General features: G+C 41.3%; 1 protein-coding gene across 25 annotated transcripts in view; it reads right to left on the reverse strand.

Annotated features, from left to right (window-relative positions):
- Rbfox2 (RNA binding fox-1 homolog 2) overlaps positions 1–14,240 on the reverse strand; it is a 252,997-nt gene that overhangs the window by 108,237 nt on the left and 130,520 nt on the right. The gene's annotated exons all lie outside the window — the stretch shown is intronic.

Below are 14,240 nucleotides of genomic sequence, written 5' to 3' on the forward strand. Positions count from 1 at the left end.
GTATGTGTTTAACATTACATGCAAAAAGTGAGTTCCAAAATTGAGTTTCGTACACTTACCTTTACACTGACACAACTACACCAAACATGAAATTTAAAGAAAATACCTCCCTGGATGTTTTTTAATCATTTCAGTGCTAAGGGACAGCAGCATTTCTAGGCATGCTTTATTGCTTCCCTACTTTCGAAATTGCTGTGTTAAGGGTTCACACTTCTCATTCTTAATTCATGGGCTGGCTTCCAGTCAACCGTCTTCTTGGGGAAGCTGGCACATTGGCTGTTGCCCTTGAAAAAGACTCCAAAAGTCATTATATTCATTTGTGCTAATTACCTGGGGAGGAAGGGAGGATGAAGAAGAATAGCTTTGACAGTGAACAAACAGTTCTAAGGCCCACATTGCAAAATATAACTGTGTTTCTCCATGTACTTACATATGTACCGGGAATCCAGACGAAAAGAGAACATAAAAAATGTGAAGATCACAAAATAGAAAAATAGGGAATTGCAAATGTCCAAGCAGTAGATTCTTCAGATCAAAAGAAGCCTCAAATTCAATAATGGGAATACAGGAAAACTGGAATAGTAGGAGCAAGAATTGTGTAAGGAAAATAAAGCTTGATCAAAGTAGAACCTGAAGAAGACTGACCTTCCACAGAAAAGAAGCTAACATCCAAATGTGCAAGTCTTGTGGATACATAAAATTAGCTTCATCTGGGCTGTTCTTTTCTAAGAGTTCAGTAGGGGTGTGATGGGCAGTGCTCACAAGACCTCAGCCCTATACAAGAACTACAGGCAACTAAGGAATGCTGAGAGCAGGAGAAATCATCTTCCCCTGGGAAGAACACAGCCAGTTATCCAGGACGAAAGGTCAGGCCTGAAAACATACACACATACAAGAAACATTATACAGACTGAGCTTGTTGTATTTATGTATTTAGGAATAAATATGTATGTATATATGTGTGTGTGTTATCTATTTAGGAATATATATTTATACAAATATATTTATGTATGGAAAACTATATATATATACACACATGTCCATGTATGTATGTGTGTATGTACGTATGTATGTATTTAGCAAGTAATGAAAATAAAAGGCCATAAATTTGAAAGACAGTAAGGAGGGATATGTGGGAGAGCTTGGAGACAGAAAAGGGGGAAATGATGTAATTCTATTATAATCTCAAAAGTAAAAATAAAAGAATAAAATGCTTCAGTAAAAGTATGTATAAACATCAGCATCTCTAGCAACTTCTAAACAACATCTGGGACCCATGCTGTGAGAAAATGTACTTAGCAAAGGGCAGTCAGTAAAAAAAAGAAAAACTAACAAAGTTTGTGCTACAGCAACTAAAAAGTAACTTGAATAAAGTAAATTTATGATGTTTTAATATGCTTAACAGAAAGATATATGAAATATTTTGGACACTGCTTAATCTGTTAAAGAGTTAACACATAGATTAACTTTTAAGTTCTTAGAAATCATGTCTAATTCATGGAAGGAAGGAATAGACTGCTTTGGTGCCCTAGGTGCTGGGATTCTCTTATAGACATGTGCCACCACACTGGGCTACAAACTCTACTTCTCTGTGAATTAAAGTGTATGTCTTCTTTGCCCACCCATTCACATGCTGAGGTCTTAGCCCCCAGGTAGATACTGATAGGAGCCCACTAAGGAAGGCAGTAAGGTTACCACAGCAGGCATGGGGGGAAAGAGGCCAGATCCCACTCTTATTAGTATTCTTTTAAGAAAAGACACCGGAATTATCTCCCCTCCTGGACCCCAACCACATACACATGAAGAAGGGATGTGAGCCAAAAGGTAAATGGCAAAACCCTATAAACCAAGAGGAAACCCTTGGAATAAAGCAGGTCTTGCTGGCAGGCTGATCTTCTGGGGTCAAGTTTCTATTGGATTACTGGTCTGTGGTATTTTTTTTCCCCATTAGTCCTAGCAGGCTAAGACAACCAAGCCCTGAAGTCTTCTGGGAAAGCCTTCAAAAGGTAAGCTCTGACTTAAAATGTAAACACATGCCTTACCTTCTTTTTCCTTCTCCTTTCTTTCAGCAGATGAGAATAAAAATGTTACCAGAAGGCCACTGACAGGGTTTAGTTTTAGCAAAACTCCAGACAATGTACCTACGTCTGTCTGTGATGGGGCTTACTACATAACCCAAAATAGCCTTGAACTTGATATAGCCCAAGTTGGCCTCAATCTGTGTCCTCCTCTGTTTTTCTGCCTCCTACATGCTGAGATTATAGGTATGTATGTTGGAGGATGGGAGGGTTGCACATAAATTCTTTAAAGACACAGCAGAAACTCAGTGAACCTTCATTCAACTAATGAGTGGGTAAATAGATGTAGTTATAAAAGTAATGTATCGCTTTCCTAGTTCCTAAACAATGCACCAACTGCTCATAAGCGGGGATAAATCGTTCTCTCCTCTTCTTCTCCCCTCCCCTCCCCTCCTCTGAACTTTTTATTGGTTTCAGAAATCTTCTGAATAAATTTGTTTAAAGAAATAGTAGAAATATAAGTAAAAGGCTTGTATTTCTGGGGGCAGGACCTGAGCTCATGTAGAAGACATATCTCCTGACACATATGTGAAAGAGTTGCTAGACTGGATTAAGGGAGGAGGAAATATCCACTTTTGCTGTGGGAAGCACCACCTGGTGCCCAGGAACGAACAAAAAGGACAAAGGCAACTGGGCAGCAGAGCACTGTCTGTCAGCTTCTCCACTGCGATTCACTGTGCAGCTGCTCACACTTCTCCAACCACTTCCCCGCTGTGACATTACCCTTCCGCAGTGAGCCAAAGAAATCCTTCCTAAATTTGTTAGGTATTTTGTCATAGGCAAGAAGTAAGTGATTAAACCAGAGCTTTACTGCTCAATTCAAATACAATTTTTAAAAGGTGTAAGTTAAAATTTAGTCTTCTTATGTGAAAGAAGCAAATTTTAGCATTTCAAAAGAAAATGAATGTTATTGAAAAATTAAAAACTACCATTAAACAAAAGTATATGGCCTAACCCCCCCCCAAAAAAAATTTGATTCTATCAATAAATGAAGCAGAGGGCTGGAGAAATTGCTCAGCAGTTAAGAGCACTGGCTGCTCTTCCAGAGGACCTGGGGTCAGTTCCTAGCACTAAGATGGAGACTCACAACGATCTGTGAAATGCAGTTCCAGGGGATCCAGCACCACCTTCTGGCCTCCCTGGGCAATGAGCACACACATGATGCACAGACATACACAGAAGTAAAGCATCAATAATGTTTAAAATGCCAAGGAGGAAAAAGAATGTTGTTCTTGTACTACTGTAACAACAGAAAAAGTTAGCTCACCTTATAAATAAAGACTGCTAAGTTCAAGCTAAAGCCTTCCAAGTGCATGCTGAAAGGAGTTTACATTCTCTGCAGACTCACAAAACCACAGGATAAAAACATGCTGTTTTGTTTTTTTTTAAGTTCAGTTGTTTAGAACACTGATCACACTTGATCACTAGGAAAAACAACATGAATTAATACATCCTCATACATATACAGGTTTTAAAATGGTGGCTAGGTTTCCAGATTGGGCCACAAGAACTACTAATACAACAAAGGGTGGGGGGGGGGTCTTTGAGACCACTGAGCCATAGAAACAGGAAATAAGACTCTAAAATAGCAGGAAACTTCAGATAGTGCTGATGTGGTACATAGGAAATTATTCCCCAGTCGTGTTCCCAGTCGGGTAGTAGGAGACTAAATCAATCACTGGCCACGGAAGAGGAGGTGTGGAGACAGGAGGGAGAAGCAGTAGTGCCTGGTCCTGGTACAGCCTTTAAGGCTCACTTTGTTTGTGGTTTTCCCCTCTATAAAAACATTAATTTTACCTTTGTTTGGACACCTATACCATTTCCTTTTGTGTATATACAAATGCAATTTGAGACAATGAACTGATAAGGAAATTTTACTTCATTTTATACACAGAACAAAGATGGAAGGCAAGAAAAACAAAACAGGAAGATTCTGAGCAGACTGGGAAGGGAAAAGTAAAACTACTATATGCTGCTGAACCGAGTGGAGGAAAGAAGCAGTAAGAACCCGGGGGGCCTAAAAAGAGGCTGGAGGAATGAGAGAGAGGTGGGGGGAGGGGGCCCAACAAACCTAGGGGATCCTTAAGAGTGAAGAAAACAGGTGGCAAAGAGCCTGCTCAATCCTGCTGCTTGGAAGCACAGCTGCCACTGCACAGCTGGTCTGGGGCTACAACAGTAGTAACTGCGGTAACATCTCCTACACGCCAGGCATTCTTTGAGAGCTTTCTGTTTCACAAACATCTGTCTTCAATGCTGTTGTTATGATTTTTAGTCAAGGGAGTACAATGGTTTGTCAAAAACCATTCAAACAGTACACCTCCCAGAATCAGGTGTGGCTCCACAGACACACCAGTGCCATCACGCACACAGGTGCCCATAAAAGAGTGACAAGTAGCAAGGGCAAAAGATGGTCCATCGCTACTTAGTATCTCTTTGTAAAAGAAACAGTCACAGGTAGGAAATGTAGGAATTTAGCACCCATTTGACAAATACATTGGGGAGACAACAATAAACAAGCCAAGTAAAAATCTCTACAGGACAAAGTCTTTAATTCCAGCACTCCTGAGGCAGAGGCAGAGGCAGAGGCAGAGGCAGAGGCAGGCAGATCTCTGAGTTGAGATCTCTGAGTTTGAACAAAGTCAGCCTGGTCCACAGAGTGAGTTCCAAGACAGTCAGGGCTACACAGAGAAACCTTGTTTTGGAAACAAAACAACAAACAAAACTCTCTATAGGACATGCAGGTAAGGTTAGCTTCTTTTGGGTGTGTGTGTGTATGTGTGTGTGTGTGGGGGGGAGTCTTTCAAGACATTTTTACAGTATTTAAAATATATTTAAGTGTAATAGAGAATTTGAAGGCTTGAAGGGGGAAAACAGTGAGAGATGGGAGAGCAGGAGGAATGGAAGAGCAGAGGTGCTGAGGTGCCAAGCCACAGCAGACCTTACAGGGCCCATGCTTTGCTCTCAGCGACACCCACAGTGAATTCCCAGCATGATTAACACTTTAAAAAGACTGTTTTAGATGAATTACTCAGGGCTAGAGGTGAGGAGACCAAGCAAAGAGCAGGAACAACAATCCAGGCAAATGAGGATGGTTCCCTGAGTAGGATAGAGCTAGTAGTACTAGTGAAAGGTTCATACCTACATTACTTTTGAAAGGTAAAACCTAGAGGAGTTGCTAATGAGCAGGAGTAGCACAAAGGAAAAAGATAAGGCTACAGGGTTCTATAGTTCTAAGGAGTTGAGAGATGTCATTATCTGAGAAGAGGAAAGCTATGGGCATGTCAGAGTACAGAAGAAAGCCAAGTGAAGACCAGAAGTTCACCAGATGGCTCAGTGCTAAAGCACTTGCCAAGCAAGCTTGCTGAATGTTATCCCTAATACCCACATGATGGAATCTGAACTGACTCCTACAAGTTACCCTCTGACCTACACCAGTGTACTGGGGCTGGCAAGTAGAAGCATGTGCGTGTATGCACACACACAATATTTAACAATAAAAAACCTCAGAAGTTCAGCTTCAGAAATGGTAAGTTTAAGGTAGTTATTGCATATGGAAATGTCAAGTGAACATTATCTGTAAGCTAGGAGAGGTCTGGCCAAGGGGTATGCATTTGAGGGCATCAGCATCCAGGCAGAATTTTAGCCCTCTGTATCAGTGTACCATCAGCCTATAGGCTTTTCTTTTTTTCCCAAGGGGAATGGGAGTTGGGAATTTCTATTTGTGAGGATTTACATTTTATGATTTTTTTAAAAAAAATAAAACTATCCCAAAATATTTTTAAAACCTGGTTCTATTTTACTCTAGACAAAGAACTCCAGACAACAAAGAGTGCTGAGAGTAGGACACCAAGTGGCTGTCCAATACACACATGTAAGTAACATTTTAAGGGCTGGGCAGGTGGTATTTGTTTTTTAGGAATAAACACACACGAGTATGTATGCAACAACAATTAAAGAAAAAGAGGCCATGAATTTGAGAAAGAGAGCAAGGAGGTTATATGGAAGGGATTGAAGGGAGACAAGAAAAAGGAAAAATGATGTAATTTTATTATAATGTTGTAACATGAGGGGCCGGCTTGTTGGGGTATCTGTCCCGCCCGGTACCCCACAACCAGCAAGTCCCAGAGAAAATCAATCACATAGAGATCTCTATAAGTTATAAAGCTGATTGGCCCATTAGGTCAGGCTACTTATTAGTTCTTATAACTTATGTTACCCCATTATCCTTATCTACATTAGCCACACGGCTCAGTACCTTTCTCAGCTGGGCAGCTTACATCTTTCCTCTCTGGTGGTCTGGGCAGAACTGGCGGAGGGAGCTTCCTGCTTCCCAGAATACTCCCAGTCTCTTTGTTCCACCCCTACGTCCTGCCTGGCTTTCCCGCCTATACTGCCTGCCTGGCCAATCAGCGTTTTATTAAAATATGATTGACAGAATACAGACAATTCTCCCACACCACAATCTAAAAATCTGAAAAAAATTATTTTAAGAACCCGACTCTATTTGATTAACATAGAGTTCCTTAGATCCTTTTATAAATTCAATACTTGTTATGAGACTTTAGGAGTATTATTATTATTTTGCATCATTGAAACGTTGATGGACAGTGGTGGTGTACACCTTTAATCTCAACACTTGGGAGGCAGAGACAGATCTCTGTGAATTCCAAGGCCAGTCTGGTCTACAAAGTGAGCTCCAGGACAGCCAGGGCTGTTACAGAGAAACCCTGTCTCCAAAAAGGGAAGGGAAGAAAGGAGGAGGTGGGGGGGGGGGGGGAAAGGAAGGTTGATTTTCTGTTGACCTTGGCTTATGAGCCACTCTTACTTGTGTGAAGTAAAGACTAAAAACAGATCAACAGCACACACCGACTCTGAAGAACAATGTAACCAGGAACAAGTCACTCCTGACAGACACTCTTGTTTTCTCATCGCATCACAAAGTTTTGCAGCATCTTTCAAGAGCACAAGAAGTCTGAAGGCTGTGTTCTGCGGGTTGTTTAGTTTTCTCTGAACACTGACAAATTCAGTGTTTCAGTCTTTCACCCACAACAGTGAAGAAAGTAAAGTTTTAAAAGCAGGTACCCCACAATCACTACTGAATGACTTACAGGATGTAAAGAAAGCAATGTTCTAGACTCAGTGGCCGCAGACACGACAGGTTATGAGCGAAATCTCAAGGGTACAGACAGTTGTTTGTTTTGTGATACAGGGTCACATCTGTAGCTCAGGCTAGCCTGGGGCTTACTAGGTAGTCCAAGTAGCCACAAACTCATAGTAATACTAATGGCTCAGCTCCCAGGTATTGAGATTACAGGCATAGAGCCATCATGGCCAGCTCAAAACTGATTTATTTATTTTTATTTTGTTTTGTTTTTGTTTTTGTTTTTGTTTTTCGAGACAGAGTTTCTCTGTGGCTTTGGAGCCTGTTCTGAAGCTAGCTCTCTTGTAGAACAACAGGCTGGTCTCAAACTCACAGAGATCCACCTGCCTCTGCCTCCCGAGTGTTGAGATTAAAGGTGTGCGCCACCACCGCCCGGCTCTCAAAACTGATCTTTAGAGGATCTTTAGAGATGGATTTTCTCAAGTTAAAAATCAATAAATAACGTGTCTAGGACCTGGACGAAACACATTCAGTTTAGTTTCCCTAAGAGGACACAACAGTCTTCTACCTCCTTATCAAGTTCAGAGCACAAAACTCTCCCATATAGTTGAGTTTGGTAAGTGTTGGTGGCAGAGTTACAGTTTGAACATGAAATGTCTCTAGGTTCGTGCTGGTACTATTTTAGAAATTTCTGAAAACTTGAGAGGTCAGGCCTACTTGGAGGAGGGAAGTCACTAAGAAATTAGGGAGACTACTCCTATCCCCTTCTTCTTTCCCTCTCTTCTTCCTATCTACAATGAGGTAAAGGCACTCTCCTTACCCTATGTGCCTGCTGCCATAATGTGGCACAGACCCAAGAAACTATTTCTTGAACCCTGTGAGAGTGTGGGTTAATATAACCCTTCCTCTGAGCTGTCCCCATTACTATTCAATCATAGTAAAGATGAAAGCACCTGGTGCAGTATGGCATACACACAGTGAGCCGAAAATAAAGCATGACATAGATAAATCTGCATTTATCATTCTAAATAATGCTTGTAAATAAGAAATAAAATGTTTTGCAACTATCTAATAAAGACACCTATTTTCTTCAATAAAATTAGCTTATGTTTAATTTTTATGCTATGTCTATGTTACTATGTTTTGTTGAAGCCTTTGACTGTTCTCTAAGCTATGAATGAGAAGAACAGAAGTCATTGTAAGCAGGACCACTGGAAATACACATGGAAGTCTGGAATCAGAATTTGGAAGATGGCACAAAAGGTGCCGAGTGACAGTAATAAACTATCAGGTCCATATAAAGCCTTTTGAGGTAGATATACTTCTAAAGGAAAATGGGAAATCAAAATGTGGATGGCATATGTCTGTGAAGTGCTGTACACTAGGCAGATCCAGATCCACACAGCTTGAGACCTACAAAAGGACAGGAACAGAACGAAGGGTGACATGACAGCAGTGCAAAGACTGATGGAACAACTCGCTCGCCACCACACAACCTGTGACAGTTCCAGAACTGGGACTAGCTTTAGCTGTGCCTAACAGAAAATCTGCCTCAGATGGCACTGATACAACAGGACTCAGCTTTTGTTTTTTAAATTAGATTTATTCATTTCATTTGTGAGTGTTTTGCCTATATGTGTGTATGTGCACCACATGTGTGATTAGGGTTAGCGGAGTTCATAAGAGGACATTGGATCCTTTGGAACTGGAATTATAGATGGTTGCAAGCCACCAGGTGGTTGATGGGAACTGAACGTGGGGGTCCTCTCCTGAAAGAGCAATAAGCGGTCTTAACTACTGAGCCACCTATCCAGTCCTCAGGGTTCAGTTTTAATACATCTTCAGAGATTAAAAAAATGAGAAATGAGGCACTTCAAAGAGATTCAATAATTTTGCTCTAAGGAATACTATTGATGGCCTCAATTCACCTCATTGTGAGATTAGCAGATCCAAACCCTGCTACAAAACAACAACAAAGAAACTCCCAAAGTTGATGACCTGCAGTGGTTAAGCATGTGTCTAGCATGTACAAGACCCTGACCTAAATTCCCAGTGCTAATAAAAACAAACAAACAAACAAACAGCAAGGGCTACACTTGTAGCTCAGTAAAGTGCTTGCCTGGCACGTGGGAAGCCCTGGGTTCAATCCCAAGCACTGGCGGAACACACCCATACCCCAATACTGAAGAGGTGGAGGAAAGAGGATCAGGAATTCAAGGCTCAAGGCCATCCTAGTCTATGTGAAACCCTGCCTTTAAAATATACACAAGCATACATTCATGCATCATAAATAAACACAGAACAAAACAAACCTAAAATGATTTGATACTGTTACAAAACTAAAGGAGGGGCAGACAAACGGGGAAGGTGGCCAGAGCCGCAGCTGTAAAAGAGTGGCTGGAGGGTAGCTCACGTGATAATCTACAACATGGCTGATATCAAAGCAGTGAATGCTTCTATGAGTAAAGAATTCCAAATAAGACAATTCCTCACACCCTAGGAAATGAGTCTGCAAGAATACAGAAGAGTAGCAACAGCTCTCAGAAAACAGAAAATGGAAGCAGAAAAAAAACATGAAATATTGTAAAGGGAGTTTAAAAAAGACAGAAAAAAGACAGGAGATGTAACTGGTGGGAACATGAAGTCTTGATTTTCATCCAGCACCTCAGAACAGAAATATTGGGGGGGGGCACTCAAGTGTGATTTATAAACCCTGTAGAAGCAATATACACGAAATACACAAGAAAACACACGCTACTTTGTATGGGAGCGTGAAGGGGAGAAACGCAAAGGGGCTTGTTCTGCAGTCCAGCTCTCCAAGTGCTATGACTACAAGTGTGCACCATGATACCCATCTGTTATTCCACTAGCCCTTTTAATTTTACTTCTAAATTAGTCATAAAGCTGAAAAATACAAAAAATTTAAAGGGCCCATTGGATTCAGATGCTAAACATTTAAAAAAATACTTTTCTTTTAACCGCGCTAAAGCATGAATGGAGAAGCCAATGACTAAAAGAAGAGCAAGGACTTGGCTTAGAGTATTATAAACCTCAAACTGATAATGATAAACTTCATAAATATCCAGGAAAGTCAAACATCCAGCAAATTGTATCATGGGGGTGGGGATGGAAATGGGGCACAAAAATGAGAGCTGAGGTCTGACCAACAGACCTCATTAGCAGACAGATTTCTGGCAATGTTGGCAGGAGCCATTTCAATAATACAATGGTAACAGAAACCTGTGTGGTTAAGAGGGAATTAAAGGAAAAGCGGCATCAACAGTCCTACTGCGTCTGCTTCAAAGGCAAAGAGAATCCGCAGTTGCTGGCAGAAATAATAAGGCGGGAGGAGTGTGACTTTTCCATAGGTAAAAGGAAAGCATACTGTACACAGATGGGAAACCCAATAGAGAAAACTCAATGATTCCCGGTGGAGAGTAGCTGGATCCAAAATCCAGCACACAGCCAGGACCTTGGCTGGTGGTGGTGCACAGGAGATCCTCTCCTTGCAATTTCAGGTTCTCACACATACTCTGAAGATCACAAGGAACTCTCCCTTCCCACCGCGTGGGTGGCTGACTAGCAAGTGTGGCATTCTGGCATAGATTGCAGCACCTTTCTAACTTACTATCTGGGACTCTGTTCTCTGAAGTCATCAATGGGTAAATGTTTTCTTGAGAAAGGGAACCTCTAGTCCTTGGCTCCATCTCAGGGCTGGGGAAAAGCTCTCTATGACTCTCACCTCCATTGTCTGAATTCTCAGTTCCAACCTCTGAGTCATTCCATCTTCGTGAAAGGTGGCATGTGTTAACAGCCAAGGAGTTTTCTCAGTCTGTTTCCTGCCAGAAACACAGGGATGTCCAACAGCCTCTTCTTATGTAAACAGTTTCGTCTTCCCTGTCTCAGGTGCACTGGGGATCAGCAAACTAGAAAAGCTATATCCACAAACATGAAAGCACCTCCTGTGATAATGGCCACCAGCCCTTGCTAATCATTTGGTCTGTGAGGCCTTGTTGAAAGGTTTCATGATCCTAGGCATCCTCTTTAGACCTGTGTGGTGGTTAGAATGTAATTGGCTAAAAGCTCACAGGGAGTGGCACTATTGGGAGAAATGGGTGCGGCCTTGTTGGAGAAAGTGTGTCATTGTGGAGATGGGCTTTGAGATCTCACATATGCCAAGCCACGCCCTGTGTTTCAGTTCTTCCTGTTGACTGTGAGTCAAGACGTAGGACTCTCAGCTCCCTCTCCAGCACCAACCATGTCTGCCTGCATGCCATCAGACTAAATCTCTGAACTGTAAGCTAGCTCCAATTAAATATTTTCTTTATAAGAATTGCTGAGGTCATGGTGTCTCTTCACAGCAACAGAAACCCCAAGACAACTATCTTCTCCTTCCACTGCTATTGGCCATGAGCACATGCTTAGCTATTATTACCATTTACCATCCAGAAAGGCACAGAAGTTTCAGAAGTATCATATTCTGGCTCTTGAGGTCTAGCAATCCTCCCTCATCTCTTCCCTCTCCCTACCATCTTTCCTATAAGCAGTGCATCTTCAGTGCTTTGCATGGATGTATCCTTTGCTAGATCTCCCAACTCATTAGGCACAGAACCACAAATGACAGCACCGCTAAACACGCTGCCACTACACAGCAAGGACCTCCAATTCCATTCCTGTTAGCCTCCATGGCAATGCCCTCAGTCTTAAATTAGAAATCTCTTCAAGATACAGTAACCTTCTCCTTAAGGATCACTGCCCTGTATCCAATCATGCCTGTACGTTAGACTTGTGCTGTACAGCACCTCTTTTCTGCTCCCAAAACTACACTGCTCTGCTTCTGTGTAACAAACCCCTCTCAAACACAGCAGCTTAAAGCAACAACATCACCTCACACTTAACCCGGATAAGAAATCCAGATGGGTTAGTGGGTGCTTCTGGCTTGGAGTTTCTCCAGGGCTGCCATCCATATGTCACCAAGGCTTAATTGAAGCTTGTTCACCTGGCTGTTGGCCCTAATCATTAGCTCCTCATCACATGGATCATTCCATGGAGCTACTTATAAGACAGTAGGTTGTTCCCCCAAAGGACAGACCCAAAGAGAAAGCACTGGGAAGGACGAGCTCTCAAGAGCAAAGTTGGTCTCTACAGCCACATCCCCTGTCATATTCTAGTCCTGCAAAGTCACTAGATCTTGATCTTCATTAAGGGAAGAAACTTCACAAGTGTCTGAATGTGAGCAGGCTCAATCCCAGGAGCATCCTAGATGCCATCTATCATAGTCTACTTGAAGCTCAACTCTGAAGCACTACAGCAAGGTTTGAAATGTTTTTTAAAGACAGAGTTTTGTCACATAACCCAGCTTGCCTCTTGAGTGCTGGGAGTACAGAAACCATGCTCAGCCTAGGTTTGAATCTTGCTTCCTAGTGTGCAGAGAAAAGAAGGTAAGAGTTGTGAAAACAGCTGACCCAATACTTCATCTGTAGGAAGTATCTGGTGAACCCTAGCCTCCTCTCCCTTCCAATCTCGACTGTCTTAACAATCGTGACATTTTCTCTGGCATTGGATATCTGTAAATGAATGGCATTGAGTACCATGCACAGTGATTTTCATTTTCAATGAATCCAGGAAATTTATTTTTAAATTTGATAAAAGAAAATTAATAGTTAAAAAATATAAAGATTTGCAAATAACGAGACCTAACAGGAAGATCACAGAGCAGCAACCCCCAAGTCCGGAAAAAAAAAAACAAAACAACAAAACATGTCCTGTCAACACCACTCCCTCTGTTTTACTATACTATTTAGGAGACTTTTAGCTCATCTTAACCCAAAACAGTTTTTTAGTCGATCAGTAACTGTAATAAATGTAATTACATTAAACAAAATAATCATTAAGACTCTTTAGATATCTGCTTTTCTGGACTGGTGAAACAGCTCAGTGGGAAAGGGCACTTGTCATCAAGCCAACAATCTGAGTTCAATTTCTGGAATCCACATGGAAGTTTAGAACCAACTCTGTATACACACACACACACACACACACCATGGCATGTGCACATATACCCAAACAAACACAATTTTAATTCCTTAAAGAATAGCATTTTAAAACAGTAGTGGGAAGTAACTGCACCCATTCTAGATGTGTGCAGGCAAGAGCATAAAGATCATATGGCTTAAGGACCACAGAACCAACTAATACTCAGCCAGTGATGGAAATGTAACCAGCATGTGATACAATGTACAATGGAGACACAGTCACTGTGTCTGATTCCCAGGAATGTACAGACCTTCTTAAAACTACTACACATTAAGCAGTTCATTTCGGACTCATGAAAAATAATATGACAGCTATTTTAAATAACAAACATTCAATTTGTTATTTAATTCAGTTAACTTCTGAATGATCTAAGAGTATAAAGTCAAATAAGCAAGTAAACCCTAGAGGCATTCAGAATCACAGCAGTGCAAAGCAGACAGACTTCAGTTAAGTGGAATATATACCTAGAATTTCAGGTGGACACTGCTACACTGCCAGTTCATTACACCTACATATACTGTCTAGTCAGCCTTCCATGTAGTGTTTGTCAAGCACCTAGTCTATGTTAAGACATACTCTAGGCAGAATGTGTTCTCTTCTTTAATAAGAGTGAAGGATATCGGAAGAAGCATGTAAAGAGCAGCAGTAGCTCATGTTCAGATAGGAATGTCATGGATTTTAAAAACAATCCATATTTCTAGAACCAAGAAAATGGGGAAGAGTAAGTGACTACCATTCCTAAGATGGTTTTTGTTGCTGGGGAAAATGACCTCATGAAGTTACCTTAGGCGCTGCAGTGCTCTCCATATTCCCTGGTCCATGTGTGGGTCACATAACCACAATGATGCGTTAGTCCTTCAAACAGTTTAAAATCCAAAAATGAGATTCTACATACTTGGCTCCTTCTCTAATTTATAAACTATAACAGTAAATCACTACACTGGTTTGAAACATGGCAAATATAATCAAGGATACTTAAAGGCCACATTAGAGCAATCATAAAGACAGCATTCATAAAGACAACC

The sequence above is a fragment of the Myodes glareolus genome, chromosome 19 (assembly GCF_982192425.1).
Source record: "Myodes glareolus chromosome 19, mMyoGla1.1, whole genome shotgun sequence".
In the NCBI taxonomy this organism is placed as follows: Eukaryota; Metazoa; Chordata; class Mammalia; order Rodentia; family Cricetidae; genus Myodes; species Myodes glareolus.